Genomic DNA, 16,064 nt, shown 5'->3' with positions numbered 1-16,064 from the left:
TGAAGTTTCCACAGATTGGAGTTAATCATTTGCATAACACAATCTGGGCCACCCTGTTCTTTTCTGGTGGAAAGGAACTTTGCTTTTCCTTGTAGGTCCCTGAGAAGATAAGTTGTGGGTCTTCTGAAGCTGCCCCAGGCCCTGCGGATGGAGATTTGCCCACCAGCTCGCTCAGCAGGGAGCCAGAGCACAGTGAGTCCCCCGCGGGCTGGGAGAGTCTGTCCTGCTTGGGGCTAGACTGGGTGGGACTGGGCCAGGTGGGAGGCTGTGGGTGGACTTGTCAACTCTCAGTGTGACCTTGAACGTTGAGGCTACTCCTCTGAGGCTGGGATAATATTTTGAAAATGCACTACATTTTCATTACAAGTTGACCATGACTGTTTCATGGAAGAAGCTGATAGGTCAGGAGAATATTTTTCCCTTGTGTACTATGCAGATTTACCTAGGAGGCATGGGTTCTTGGCACTCACTCACTAAGTGGAACTACAGTCACTAACCAGGTATCTTTTGGGTGCCTGCCAGAGGTTCAAGTGGTCAGGGTCCCTGCCCTTAAGGAGCTCAGAAAGAGGGAGAAGCGTCAATGTGTTAGGACAATACACTGTGTCATAGCAGAGAAAGAGCAATTACCTAGAACCTTGACAATATGTTTTTTTATTTTAAAGCTGAATGGCAAAAGCCACAAAAAAATTAAAAGATAAGTGATAAACTAAAGGAAAAGGATTTGCATATGTGTCAACTGAAGAGCTAAATGAATGCAAAAAAAAAAAAAAGGCCTATTACTCAATAGAAACTGAGGCCAAAGCAGACAATTCAATGAAAAGGAAACACAAATGGCTGTTAAACATATGAAAAGGTGTTCAACCTCACTCATAATAAGAGAAATGCAAATTGAAATTTCTACAGGATACCACTTTCACCTTGGCCAAAAACGAAGGTTGATAATGTTGTTGTGGAGAGCTGCAGAAACAGGCCCTCTGATATTTCTGTCAGAGTGTGCACTGGAACAACCTCTGTGGGGCAAGTTGGCCATAGCTGCAAATTTTTAAATGCACATCTTTGACCCAACAATTCCAATGTTAGGCACTTACCTTGCAGACGCGTGTATCTTGCGAAATGTTACACTGTTAAGTGAAAAAAGCAAGGTACAGAACCGTGCATTATCATATGCTATTGTTACCAAGTCCAAGCTCACTCTGCTCCCCTCACGACAGGCCAATAAATTGGAGACGAGGTGTGGAGGCAAGGAATACGACTTTATTTGGAAAGCCAGCAGACCGAGAAGATGGCAGACTAGTGTCTCTGAAAAACCATCTTATTGGGGTTTGGATGCCAGTTTCTTTCATAGCACAGAGAAGGGGAGGAGATGAGGAAGTAAAGTAAAAAGGTCATAAGTTTTGCAAATATCACCTGGAATGGGCAGCCTTGGGGAGGGGATGTGTTAATTTCTTCTTTCTGTAGCCATCCACAGGTGGAACAGGGTCCGGATATTTCCCTGAACAAAGGCACTTTGGTTTAACATTCAGGCAGAGGGGCAGGGTTCCCCAAGGCAGGCCATTATGTATAGACAGTATCCTTTTAGTGAACAAAAGAAGCTGAAAGCAAAGGTTAAAGTAAAAGAAACAGGTCCAACATGTAATCGGATTTGGCTCTTCCCTGTTATACTATCAATCGAGTTTATATCTAAAACCACGTGGCTGTACCATAACTTTCTTAACTTTTCCCCTAATGCTGGGTGCGGTGTTTCCATGTTTTTATGATTATAGGTAATGCTGGATAGACATCTTTTGTGCATGAATCTTTGCCTACATTTCAGATTATTTCTTTAGGACAGTCCAGATTACTGCCTCAAAGAGAATTTATGATAACAACCACTACAGCTACCATCCCTGTTTGTTAAGCAGCCTGTATTTTTTCCTTTCATCCTCACAACAGCCCTGTGAGGTAGGGAGAAGCATCCCATTTTTCTCATCCTTGAGGAAAGGGGCTTAAAGGAGGCCAAGTGACTTGTCTTGGGGTACACAACTGGAATGGTGAGGATCAGGACTCACATCTGCTTGACTCCCACGCCCCAGCTTTAGAGTCCGCTCAACTGCGTGGGGCATTTTTAAGGCTCTTGATAAACGTTGTCAAATTACTTTCCAGAAACTTCGCATCAGTTTACGGTCCCAGAGAGAGTGCTAAGCTTGCCACACCCAGGCCAATGTGGGGGGATTCCATATTTTCATTTTGCTAATTCAGACGGGAAGAAAAATAGGGTCTCACATGTCTTTTTTTTAAATATAAATTTATTTATTTATTTATTTGTTTATTTTTGGCTGCATTGGGTCTTTGTTGCTGTGCGCGGGCTTTCTCTAGTTGTGGCGAGCGGGGGCTACTCTTCATTGCAGTGCGCGGGGCTTCTCACTGCGGTGGCTTCTCTTGTTGCGGAGCACAGGCTCTAGGCGCACGGGCTTCAGTAGTTGTGGTGCACGGGCTCAGCTGCTCCGCGGCATGTGGGATCTTCCCGGACCAGGGATCAAACCCGTGTCCCCTGCATTGGCAGGCGGATTCTTAACCACTGAGCCACTCAGGGAAGCCCCTCACATGTCTTCAATAACTAGTAGATCTGAACATTTTTCATAGGTTTATTAGCTATTTGTACTTTTCCTCTTTTTTTAACTGTTCATGTTGGACTATGTATTATTTAAAATATATCAAACTTTCTTTAAAATGTATCATGTCAATTCTTATCTAGTCTCAGTCAAAACACTGGCTCATGTGGGCAAAAGTGGCAGCCGAGGCAAGGTGGTGGGTTGTTCCAGCTCCTGTGTCCTTGGCTTTACACGGGAGGTCCAAATCCAGGAGGTTTACGGGACCTCCGTGGGAGAAATCGGGCACATTCAGATTGAGAAAGGTGGCAGCAAGGAGTTGGATGTGATGCTTAAAAAAACCCACACTACAATGTCCCAGCTACGTATTTATTGCTTTCTGCTAGAGCAATAAATGTCTGGGGTCATCCTCACTGAAATGGATCTTTCCTTCTGCATGATGGCTGATGTCAGGCTGGTGATGACGCTCTGGCTGGCACCCCCCAGAGGCAGGCACATTTTCAGCACAGACAGAGCTCCTCCAGGTGGGAACCTGCCAGTTTCCAGAACCTTCTGCCTGATTTCCTTTCTTCCTTCTGTGCAGGCCACTGGGGTCATGTCCAGCCGGAGGAAAAATGCTGGGCGCGGGCTCCCCGATGGCGGAGGCACAGAGGCCACGCCAGGCCCAGGTCCTGCCGGGCTGGCCCTTCCCGGGGAGGTGGTGGCGCAGGGCGTGGGGCTCCCCGAGGCAGCCCGGCGGGGAAGGGAGGCCGAGGCACCGGGCACAGGGAGGGCTCCTATCAGCGCCTGCTGCTCGCTCCAAGTTTGGTGCGCCTGACAGCGGCCCTTCAGCAGGGTGAATTCTTTCAGAAAGGGACTCATTCACACGCTGCCAAGACATCCGCGGCCTAGTCTTGAATTCACACAAAAAATTAAAAACGGAACAGCAGCCGGGCTAATTTAGCAACTTGCAGAGATGCCCCTGATGCTCCTTCGCGCCGAGAAGGGGCCTTCCGCCTCCGGGAGGTCTCACCGGAGTTATTTTGAGTCCTGCGACTCTGGGCCTGCCGGTGACAGCTGAGTGACTTAGCTGGCACCGTGGGACGCTGAATGACAAAGGCACAGAACATCGCCCGGTGGCTGGCAGGTGAGGCCGCGGCGGGCGCTACTGCGCCCAGGAGCCTCCGCCCCAGCACCCGTCTGCGGAAGCTTCGTGTCCTCGCTCGCGGCGTCGCTCCTTCCTCCTCTCTCTAAAAAAACTCTTGTCGGACTTAAATGAGAGGCTTTGGCAGGCCGAAAAGTGGTTGTTCCGGAGTCCTCACGGCCTGGAAGTGGTCGGGCCTCTGGCCTCCCTGAGGCCTGGCCTGGGCGGTTCTTCTTTGTCACTGCCAGCAGCACCTTCTCTTTCTCCGTTCCATCGAGTGCCAGGACTCTTTGCTTCTGCCTCAGAGGCCGCTTTGCCTTCCGAGCCTCCTGCCTTCGCGCCTTCCCTTCCTTGGTGGAGCCAGCCTCCTCTCTGGCCAAGAGCCTCCGGCGTCGGTGCCTGGGTGAGGTCATGGGTGCCGCAGTGTAGCTTCTGGTTTGCGGGAGGGCGCCATGTGGGCAGTGTGAGGAGGGCAGGTTGCTCAGTACCTGCCTGGACTCCTGAACAGCCCCGCGGGACCACCCTCATGGGGCAGTGGCTGTAGCCCTGGGCTTTGAGTTCAGACCTCACTGACAGGCACGGAAAGGGAATTCTGACCTCCTGCCAACCACTCAATACCTCAGGGCCACAGTTTCCTTGTCTGTAAAATGGGGGATAATAGCAGTATTTAAAAAGGATTTTTGTGAGGGTCAAATGAGCCAATTCAGGGAAATCACTTAGCCCTGTAAGTATACCATAAGTGGTAGCTATTATTAATAATATTGTTAGGCCAAGCACACAAAAGCCATGCTCAGCCAACATGCTCCCGCAGTCCACTTCAACATCCCTTATTCCCCCACTGTTTATCCTAAGAGGTTTTGAGTAGAGCCACAGAATTACACAACACCATGCCCAACGATTGAGTCCTCTACTCCTTTAATTGACAGGAACAAAATGCACTTCTCCTAGCCACCTTGCAAATCAGCTCCTAGGTCGTTTGTCATTTCTTAGAGCTCCAAGAGTAGGCCGAGAAGCTGCAAAAAGGGCACTGAATGGACTGGGGCAGAATTTCTTTCCCTTAAGAAGCAGACATTTTTCCATTTTTGAGTTTCAACAAACTCAACTTACAGTGGTGACAAAGTTAATTATTTGGAAACCAAAAAAGCTAATCACTAAGGTGATTCCAACTTAACTTCTACTGTGTTCAGAAACACAGTAGATTCTAGCCTGAGAATGACACTACCGCCCCAGGCTTTCACAGCTTTTTTGGTTTGTTTTTTTTTTTTTTGCAGTACGCGGGCCTCTCACTGTTGTGGCCTCTCGTGTTGCGGAGCACAGGTTCCGGACGCGCAGGCTCAGCGGCCATGGCTCACAGGCCCAGCCGTTCTGCGGCATGTGGGATCTTCCCGGACCAGGGCACGAACCTGTGTCCCCTGCATCGGCAGGCGGACTCTCAACCACTGCGCCACCAGGGAAGCCCCACAGCTTTTATTTAATGAAGAAACTGATCCACTTTTTAATTCTCTTCATCTCACCAACAGTTTTACTAAAGCATTCTGGGGGAAGTCCAACATAATGTGATATATCTGATATACCACGGCCAATGGGCAGTCAGCTGGGGTGCTTGGAGAAAAGGATAATTAGGAGGGAAGTGCTTTTACCTCAAGGACACAGTTACTGAGATTTTAAAAAGGTATTTGTAAAGTACTGCATTTAGGGAATATATTAATTTAGGTTCTCCAACTCTACTACCTGCTGTAGTAGACAAACTTCAACACACATCTCTTTGGCTTAACACAACAAAATTTATTTCTCCTGTTACACATTCAAACCAATTGTGGGATTGGGGGAATCTGCTCCATTCATTCACTCAGGGGTCCAGGCTGATAATGGCTCTGCCGAATTGTACAATGGCTTCTCATCTGTAAACGCATGGCTTCTGAGATGCTTCTGCAGAGAAAGAGAGAATGGAGAACAACCACCCTGGTTCTTAACTTCCTTGACCCAGAAGTAGTACATACCACTTCTGCTAATAGTCCATTGGCTGAAACTAGCCACATGATCTAACCTAACTGAAAAGAAGGCTATGAAAATAGGGGAGGATAGGTAATACTTGGTGAACACTAATCTCTCTGCCATAGGTTGAGATACTACAAACTACAAATAAATTGAACTTGGAGTTGTTATTTTAGGTCATCAGTTGTGATTCAGGAAACAAAACAGGAGCCATTATAGACTATTTACTAAAGGTTATCATTCGATATGTGGCATTGCAATGGAAAGAAAATGGAAGATATCAGTCCCAACCAGTAGATATGCCAAGTCACATCAGCCGCTGAAGTGAGCCACATGGAGCAGAATAATAGGTCACAAACTCCAGAAGTGGGTAGCTAAAACAGTTGTGGGAGTAGAGAGAGTGGTTTCAAGTATCTCTCTCTCTCTCTCTCTCTATATATATATATATGTGTGTGTGTGTGTGTATATATATATACACACACACACACACATAGCAGAGAAAAACCAAATGTAAAATATAATAAATGTAGTATATAATAAATAAAACACACCCACTGATCAAATGCTGAAACGTTAAATGTTTAAAGACACTCCCCAACAAATACATAGCTTAGAAAAAGTGGTTTTAGATTAGGTGACAGGAAGTACAATTTTACAGTGGTTAGGGAATGTATTCATCCAACCATCATATATTTAATGAATGCCTATGATGTATATCACACTATACAAGAAATATTTAAACTTATGAGGTTTACAGTCTAATTTATGAATTTTATAAGAGGTTTTAGATAAGCAGATAACAGATCCTTAACCTTTTTACTCAACATAATTTTTTTTTTTTAGTTGCGGCATGTGGGCTTCTTAGTTGTGGCATGCAAACTCTTAGTTGCGGCATGCATGTGGGATCTAGTTTCCCGACCAGGGATCAAACCCGGGCTGCCTGCATTGGGAGCGCAGAGTCTTACCCACTGGACCACCAGGGAAGTTCCATCAACATCATTTATTAATACCATGTGCAACGCAATTTGGGGAATATAAAGATAAACCCAATCCCAACTCTGAAGGAGTTTCTGGCCAAGGTTGTTATGATCAAGCTCAACCATGGTCTCCCACAAGCAGTCTTGTTACTAATACCGGGAAAGATATGGAGCTGGTTAAATGTCTCACCAGGCTGATCCTCTTGGCCGTCTTTGGGATGTTTTTAACTTGCTAACTTGAATGATTGGATGTGGACTGAATTGAGGACCTTATAGATGAAAAGGCTAATTCAGGCCCTCTGTCTGCAGTTCTGTTAAAAAATTGGAGTATTTCCAGAGATGGAATGATTATCATACATGCAACCTGTCTGAGAAGTCTCAATATCCTAGTAAGTCCTAGTAAGTTGCTTTTTACTACTTCAGTTTCCCTAGCTGAAAATTTTACTGCAAACTTCAGTCACAACAGAAATATTGACTGAGGTAAAAAATTAGAATACACACCAACAGATTATATTTCAGTGTAAGGACCTACAACTAATTCTCCCCCTTTCCCCTCCTCTTTTTCTTTTTTTATTTTAAAGATTTATTTATTATTTATTTTATTTATTTTTGGCTGTGTCGGGTCTTAGTTGCAGCATGCGGGCTCTTCCTTGTGGTGCGTGGGTTTCTCTCTAGTTGTAGAGTGCAAGCTCCAGGATGCATGGGCTTTGTAGTTTGCGGCACGCGAGCTCTAGCTGAGGTGTGCTAGTTGCGGCCCACGGGCTTAGTTGCCCTGCGGCGTAGTGGGATCTTAGTTCCTTGACCAGGGATCGAACCCTCCTCGCCTGCATTGTAAGGCAGATTTTTTGCCACTGGACCACCAGGGAAGTCCCCCTCTTTTTCTTTATTATCCACACTTTCTATGACAGATATGTATAAAAATGTTATAATTTTAAAATGCGGTAGGAAATAAAGAAAGGTATTCAGCAGTTTCACTCTTTCATCAATTGTTTTAGACACTTTACATACAAGAATGATGACCTTTTGGGAATCACAGGGTAAGCCAATAATAAATTACAGAGAGCAGAGATTTGTAATTTACTGTTTAAATATGTTGTAGGATTTGGGGCCTGGCCAAGACTTTAGAGATGATGTAAAATAACTCTCTTGATTTAATCTATTCATTAACAAATATTTATTAAGCATCTGCTATGTACCAGGCATTGTACTAGGCTCTGAGGACAAAACTGTCCATACGGGGCTTACTGTCTCATTGAAAACCTGACTTTTAAGACATTGCCACTCTGTGATTTGTCCAAGGAAACATATTAGTTGGTGGCAGAGATGGATAAAAATCTGGTACCTACTTTTATTTTGGTGCTCTCTTCCATATTCCTTTGCCACTGCCCTTTTGAGCTATATATTTTCTTTCTGTATTAAAGATAGAATAAGAGAAAACCATCTTCAATTAATTGAGCACACTGAGTTGGGCATATTGGAGAAAATTGTTAATGATTAGATTGAACATGATCTATATACTTCTTACCCCTGGAAAAGTGTAAAATAGTCCAGTGATTCCTAAATGCATTCTGGTCGGGTAGCCAGACTCAGAGGTAAAGTTTCACTCTCTGCCTTGAAATGGAAAAAAAAAAAAAGAGGAAGAGAGAAAATGTACATGTTGATGTAGAGTTATTCACTTTCATTTCATGGGCAGGACTATCCCTTATTCAGAGAGTTCTTTCTTTTATGGAATGATGCAGATAGTGGATGGCAATTAGTTCTTTTAAAAGATGTCCTTAAAAATAAAAAAATAAAATAAAAGATGTCCTTATTATCAAAATTAAAAGTTGGCAACTTTGTCATTTTCCCCAATTTCAAAATCCAAAGGACTGGGAATCATTAAATTAAATATTGGGGTAGTTCAGTTTTTCTTTGGTATAGCCTAGTGCTAAAAACCGCGTCTTTATTAAGACTCCCTTAAGTCTCAAAACAATATCAAAAACATCCCTGAGAACTCTGTCCTCTCAGCAACATTTAGCTAATTTTATGATCTTTTACCACCCTCCTGTCTTCTTCAGGATTTCTCACTTGATGCTGAGGCATCCTCCTGGTAAATATAAACCAGTGGTTCTGTACTGTGATTGCACAAAGTGCTTAAAAAAGAATACTGATAATCACGCCCCACCCCCAAATATTCTTAAGTGCCCTGAGGTGGGACTTGGTGCTAGGCAGATTCAAAAGTTCCTCAGGGCTGCCCTGGTGGCGCAGTGGTTGAGAGTCCGCCTGCCGATGCAGGGGACACGGGTTCGTGCCCCGGTCCGGGAAGATCCCACATGCCGCAGAGCGGCTGGGCCCGTGAGCCATGGCCGCTGAGCTTGCGCATCCGGAGCCTGTGCTCCACAACGGGAGAGGCCACAACAGTGAGAGGCCCACGTACAGCCAAAAACAAACAAAAGTTCCTCAGGTGATTCTAATGTGCAGCCAGGGATGGGGAACCACAGGTGTGGATGGTGTTTATTAAGTAGCTTCTATGTGTCAGGCTCTAGGGCAGTTGTACAGATGAACAAACCGGGCTAAGCAGTAGAAAAAAGCTCATTAGGAAAACAGACTGGCAAAATGTGACAACAGAGTGTAATAAGTGCTTTCTTTTATTCCGTAATTCAACAAATAATAACAGAGCACTTAACAAGTGCCAGAGCTGGAGTAAAGTTTTGCTTCAAGTCCTGTGGGCTACCTGCAGAGACCAGGGAAACTTAACAAAGAGCCTGCAGCCAAGCAGGGATTTGGAGGAATCTTTTTCCAAGGTCTTCGTCAGATAAGCTAAAGAGGGCGAGCAGGGCTGCAGAGGGAACAGCGTGTGCTGGGCCTGGAGGAGTGTGTGGGGCTGGGAGAAGCCGGAGATGAGATAATGGTTGGGTGCAGATGTGCATAGCCTTAGAGGTAGACTGAGGAGTGTAGACTTGGTCCAGAATGCATATAAAAGACACTAAAGGTTTTTTTAGCTGGAACAAATGGGGTAAGAGTGCAAAATACTGCTATTTAAAACAATGCATGCTTCTCATACACATTTATAGCTTGGATTTGCTAGCTTACTTAAACGAATGGTTTGACTGATCATCCCCCACCCCCTTTGCCCTTGACTGACAAAACCGCACTGTGACCTTGTTAGGATACAGTTTCCAGTCGTGTGGCAGGTGGAAGGACAGTATAGACCAATGGTTTTTAAGTGACTAATTGAATGTGAATAGAATTCATCATGGGCTGTGGCCTGGACAAATCAGTTCAGGGTCCCTGCTTGCTGCCTCCCTTACCCAATTCCTTTCAGAAGGACTTGTTAGTGAGTCTATGGATGTGATCCCTCTTACCAGAGTATTTGTCTGACTTGCTTCAGAGCAGGTAAGCAAACCCAAAAGATCAAACCCTCCAGGTTCCCTTCAGCTCCTGAAGCTACTCTGCATTCTTTTTTATCCTTCCTCAGGACTCAGGGACAAATAGGTCAGACCATGGAATCATCTCAGTACTAGGGACTATAACCTTCTGGCTAAGAAGCTCACAAAAGAAACATTCCTTTGCAGTTGGGAAAGAAGGGGATTCAGCCTAAGCCAGTGGTTATGGTCATAAGCTTCAAGCCAAGTCATGGGCTAAAAATGTAGATTTGGGAGCCTCACTATAGACCTACTGAATCAGAATCTGGGGTTAGGCCAAGGAACCTGTGTTTTAAGCACTCATTCCCAGATTATTTTGATGCCACTGATCTGTGGACCACACTGAGCAGTTCTGGTTGGTGCCCATTGGCAACTATTTTGGGGGAGGGAGGAGGACTGGTCAGATGGGCCCCTGGATTCGCAATCCTTCAGTACAGTCAGCTTTTAAATTTTGCACTATGCTTGGTTTTCAATTCAAGTTATTTCTAGGTTAACTTCTTAATTGAGCTGTTTAGCTCAGCCAAGGATTTGAGATACCACAGATAAAGAGAGAGGTTTAGGAGGAAGCATTAAGTATCTCCAGCTGTGTCTCTGTTATCCTTTCCAGCCCCACTTATCTGAAGAGCCAGGATTTCTCAAAGGACAAGTAACCTTGGAGGGAAGTATCATTGGGAAAGCAACACAGTACCTTTCCTTGCCATGCCCATTAGAGAACTATGTTTGTTAAGAAAAGAACCTCAAAAGACACATCAAGATGTTGTATAAAGATACTTCCCTCTTCTGTGTTTGCCAGCTCCTGGGATTACAGGAGCACAAGTTTAGACAAATAAGACCCATTTCTATCTAAGGTATCTGTTCAGGTCTTGATGCACTGGAAATCCATGTGGCTAACTCATTAGTGATAACAAGTGTTAGATGCTCATAAATCTTCCACAATTCATTGGCTGAAGACATCTTAAATGTGGACTTATGGGTTTTATTGTCTTTGGTTGCTTCTTTAGCATACTCTGAGTGTACAGATTTGGGGTTTTGAAACTTGTTTTTAATTAAGACATGGTTTATTTTTATTGCTTGAGATAAAATGCAGGCTGGGAGACTCAAATCTAAGTTACAAAATAAAGTGCATCTGGGCAGACCATAGGAAAAAAGATAGAACATAAAGGCTGAAGTGTGTGCCAGGATTCTCAAGTTTACTTAGTAATTTCTTGGGGAATAAAAATCCCAGCACCTGCATTATTAAAAAAAAGCACACTTTATAAATGTCCTTCTATTTGAAATACCTAAATGAACTAGACTGAATTATAAACTAATGGCTTGTAAAAATTCACCTTGAGTCAGCTACTGAAGATACTAAATAAAAGAGGTAGAGACTCTGAGGAAACCCAACCTGCTGCTTGTTTGTTTTATCAGTAATGTAACTCAAAAGTAGCCAAGCCAATGGCGGATGGTGGAGCTTTCCCTGTGTTTTGTTTCCCTGAGCTGAGCCCGTGAATGCCAAGATTTAATCTAAAGAGGTTTGTGTTTTAAAAACTAACAACCAAGTAATAAAACACCTATAAAAGGGATTTATAATGGAACCAGTGACAGTTTTGAGTGTAGTATTACAACTCTTCTGCTCCCCCTCTCCCTTTTTCTATCCTTTCATGCAACTCTGTGCCCTTTGTCTTAGCTCCTTTCTCACCTTGCTGCCAGGAAGCATATCAGTAGGGGCAGCTCACACTCCAGAGAAGCAGACCATCTTTAAAAAGTGAAGTGTGTGCTGAGCTCTGCATTTGATGACTGCGCTGTGCTGCTTGTTTTGTTTGAGATAAGTTGCTCTAACAAAGTACCTACCTAGTGTGTACAGTGGTTTCTAATGGGAAGTTGAAGATGCTGCTGTTGCAGTGTCAGTGCCATGAGGATGCTAGAGTCAACCAGGGGACTCCTCTCCCTGGGACCATGTGTCACCCTGCCAGGGCCCAAGATAGCCCTGGGACAGACTTCAGTCAACAGGTGGCTTTCCACCTAGGCCACCATGCCTGAAACTTGGTTCTTTTACAAAGCCATAGTTCTCCTCCCCCTCACCAAGAAATGGCGCCTCGGAAGGGAAACTTCGTACTCAAACTCTGTAGGAGCCATTTCTCGAGCCTACTTTTTCTATTTTCAGAGGTTTCCCCTGCCAGCATCCCACCCATCTCCGGGAAGAACGAGGGACTCTCTCTTCACAGTCTGGAGGGCGATGGGAGGCATGTGGGCAGCGTAAGAGTGGCCTCGCCTGGGCGGCCAGAGGAGTCCCCAGCCTCCCTCTTGTGGGCCTCAGGAACTCGGGGGGCCCAGGGGAAGCCTGGAAAACCGAACTTCGCCATCAGCCTTCCTTCGAGCGCTGGCTAGAGGAGAGGGGGAAGGGCCCCCCAGCCGTCTCCCCCCGCCCCCCAGCCCCTCTGCCATCCGGCTACACCGCCCAAGAAAGCACTGAGAACGCAGCTTAGAGCTCTCCAGCTCCTCGCAGGCCGGGAGAGGGCATCTTGAGGGGCAGCTTCCCCCTCTAGCCCGCGTGTGACATCCCCATTCCCACCCAAGGATGCCGCCGCCGTGCCCTGTCCGCAGTCGCTGAATGTCACTGCTCCCTCTTCCTCCTGATCAGGGTAGACACAGCTCCTGAGGCATCCCCCCACCCCAAAACTGCCGCGATTGCCCGAGGGTACAAGGCCCGGGCGGAGGACGAAGTTTGGGGCCCACAGCGGCGGGAGGGGGGGCGCGTTGGCGAGGACCGCACCTCTTAGTCCCAGCCCTGGCGGGCACACTCCCCGCCCAAAACGGCCCAGGCGTCCCCATCCTCCCGCGGACACCGGCATCCCCGCCCTCCCCCGAGGGCGGCAAGCGGAGCCCCCCAGGGCGGAGGCAGGTACCCCCGGGGCGGGGACTGGGGCGGGCGGGGTCCAGGCTGCGCCCCCGACCGGGCCGGGCGGGCTAGCTGGCGGCGCGGGGGGAGCGGGGCTGGGCGGCGCTGCCTCGGGCTCTGTGCGCTGCAGCCCGGAGCCGAGGAGGAGGAGGCGGAGGAGGAGAAGGAGGCGGCGGCGGTGGGTCCCGGGCGGGGGGAGCGCGGCGCTGCGGACCCGGGCGGCTGGCAAAGGACGAGGCGGAGGCTGAGGAAGGCAGCGGGGAGACCCGGGCTGCAGCAACAAAGGGCAGCAAGCGATTGGCCGGGCTGCAGGCGAGGTTAGCCGGGGACCGGGGTGGCTGGAGGCAGCGGCGAACGGTGCACGTGCTTGCAGACACTGGCGAGTGTGCAGCCGGGGGGGGTGCACGCCCGGCGGGTAAAGGCTTGCTCCCCCTCGGCATGGGATGGCGAGGAGGGTGCAGCTACATCGTACTGCCCGCACCCGGCCTGAGGCTTGCAGGATAGGGGTGCGTGGGGGGTAAGGATGCGAGCCAGGGGGCGGGCGAGTAGTCGCCCGGGACGGGACGGGAGAGGGTGGAGGAGGGGGCGGGATGGAACGCTCCAGGAGGCGCGCCCGTCCGCGCGCTCCACCGCAGGAGCTGGCGACTGAGAACCTCGAATTTTAACTTCGCGTGCCCGCCCGCGCGCGCCCGCCCGCGCCCACCCCTAAATCCTGCGGCCGCCGCCAGCGATCAGCTCTCACACAAACTTTAGCTGCGGGCTAGGGGCTTTGGGGTTGTGGGGGAGGGGAGAGGGACTAGGCCCTCTGATTGGCGTTGTCTGCAGCCAATAAGGCCAAGCGCCTCTCCTGCGAGTAGACCCAATCCATTTCTAGAGGTAGAAGGGGCGGGTAGGTGGAAGTAGAGGTGGCGCGGTGTCTGGGAGAGAGAAAAAGGGCTGGACCAATAGGTGCCCAGAAGAGGCGGGCCCAGAGGTCTGTTGATTGGTACTAGCAGTGGACCCTCCCCCGGGGTGGTACCGGAGGGGGGGTATGATGGGTCGAGGGGTGTGGCTATGCGGAGGCGAGATGACCGGCAGGATCCTACCCCAATGGGCTGCAGAGTGGTTACTGTGTGGGTGACGGACAGACCCTTAGGCCAACGGGTGGCCCTAAGTGTCTGCGGTCTAGCCCAATGGGGCAGCGCCGGGGCGGGGCCGCAGCTCGGGTTTAATGAGACTCCATTGGGCTGTAATCAGTGTCATGTCGGATTCATGTCAACGACAACAACAGGGGGACACAAAATGGCGGCGGCTTAGCTCCTACCCCTGGCGGCGGCGGCAGCGGTGGCGGAGGCGACGGCACCTCCTCCAGGCGGCAGCCGCGGCTTCTTTCTCAGGCAGCGGCAGCGCCCCCAGCAGGTGCGGTGACGGTGGCGCGCGGCCAGGTCTGTCACCCACCCCGCGCGTTCCCAGGGGGAGGAGACTGGGCGGGAGGGGAGCGGGCGGGGGGGATATCGGGGGCTTGTGACGCCCCTCCCACAGGCCTCTGCGCGAGGGTCACCGCGGGGCCTTTCGGGGTCAGGCTGCCCCTGAGCGTGACGGTAGGGGGCGGGGGAAAGGGGAGGAGGGACAGGCCCCGCCCCTCATCGAGGCCTCCAGGGCAAGGGGCGGGGCTCGAGGATGGAGGAGGCGGGGCGATATGGGGTGGGGGCGGGGCTCGGGTGGTCGGAAGGCGGGGGTTTGGAGGGGTTTTCTGAGTGGGAGAGACCCAGTAGGAACGGTGGGGGGCCAGTGAGTGTCTGGGAAGTACACGCCCAGTGAGGGGGTGGGTGGGAGGGGAAAGTGAAGGTGTGCAGGCAGGTGCAGAGGGGAGAGAGGGGAGAGTGGGAAGAGTGCAAAATTGGAGATGTGGAAGGGGAACCGAGGGGCAGGTGAAATGGTGCAGAAGGGTGAGATTACAGTTATCTGGGGGCAGAGTAAGAATGGATTTGGGTGTGGTAGATGTGGAGTAGTGTTGAGAAAGCGATGCAAAGTAGATATTGGATTGGAGAAAGTATTGGGGAAACTGAGAAACATGTACAGTTACTGTGCTGGGAAGGAGGTATGTGGGTGAATTGGCATGTTGGAATAGGAAGGTTTGCTAGCTTTGGGGAATAGGAAGCATTAAAAAAAAACATGGAGGGATGGGACGGATATTCTTGGGAGTCTCTGAAAGGTAAGACAGCACAGCAGACTTAAATGTGAAGTGAGGCTACTTAGAACTTAGATATACGCAAAATATATCTAGCAGAAAATCTCATGGGGTCAGGGGATTGGAAAGGGTGACAGGTGTGAAGAAAGATGGGTGGGGCTGGGTGAATGTGATTTAGACTGCACCCACAGTGAGGATGGGGCAGCAGAGAAAGGTGTTAGTTTGGGATATAGGGTTGTTTGATAGGCTGGATTTCTTGAGTGTAACTTGAGCTGGGGTCAGGAAAGGGGGAACAGGGTGTCTGTCTCAGAAGGAGGCTCCCTGTGTACTACCTCGGGAAAGGGCATTGTGTAGTTTTGAATTTGTAAGTACTTTGGTCTGAGGTGAGTGCAGGGAGTGGTGTGAGACAAGGGGCAAAGGCAGAGGAGGGGTTAGATTACAAACGTGGAAAATAGGAAAAGAGAACCAATGAAACAAGTTGGGGGTGGAGGTGCCCAGAAATTCAAGGTAAAGAGAAAGAGTATATGAAGACTCTTCCATGTAGGAACAGGAGGTGGGAGTAGATAATGGGAATGTTGGGATAGTTATGTGGTACTCCAAAAAAGGTATGTGTTTGTTGGCTTGTTTGTTTTGTATGACTATGAGTAAAGTACATTCTTCCTGTCTGTGTACCCTAGATTTTCTGGGATAGACCTGAAGTAAAACACTCCATTCTTTTTTTTTTTAAATCAATTTATTTATGTATGTATTTATCTTTGACTGCATCGGGTATTCCTTGCTGCACGCCGTCTTTTGTTAGTTGCTTGGAGCGGGGGCTGCTCTTTGTTGTGGTGCGCGGGCTTCTCATCATGGTGACTTCTCTTGTTGTGGAGCACGGGCTCTAGGCGCGCGGGCTTCAGTAATTGTGGCACGCAGGCCCATTAGTT

At 48.6% G+C, this 16,064-nt stretch overlaps 1 protein-coding gene across 1 annotated transcript in view; it reads left to right on the top strand.

Moving 5' to 3' along the window:
* The first annotated feature begins 14,134 nt into the window (after positions 1-14,134).
* Positions 14,135-16,064, top strand: part of KAT6B (lysine acetyltransferase 6B) — a 178,444-nt gene continuing 176,514 nt past the window's right edge. Inside the window, 1 exon segment of the mRNA XM_030862684.3 lies at positions 14,135-14,392. The gene's annotated coding sequence lies outside the window, so the exon portion shown is untranslated.

The sequence above is a fragment of the Globicephala melas genome, chromosome 16 (genome assembly GCF_963455315.2).
Source record: "Globicephala melas chromosome 16, mGloMel1.2, whole genome shotgun sequence".
NCBI lineage: Eukaryota > Metazoa > Chordata > Mammalia > Artiodactyla > Delphinidae > Globicephala > Globicephala melas.
Note: the sequence above shows the minus strand (reverse complement) of the source record. Positions and strands in the feature narration are given on the sequence as shown.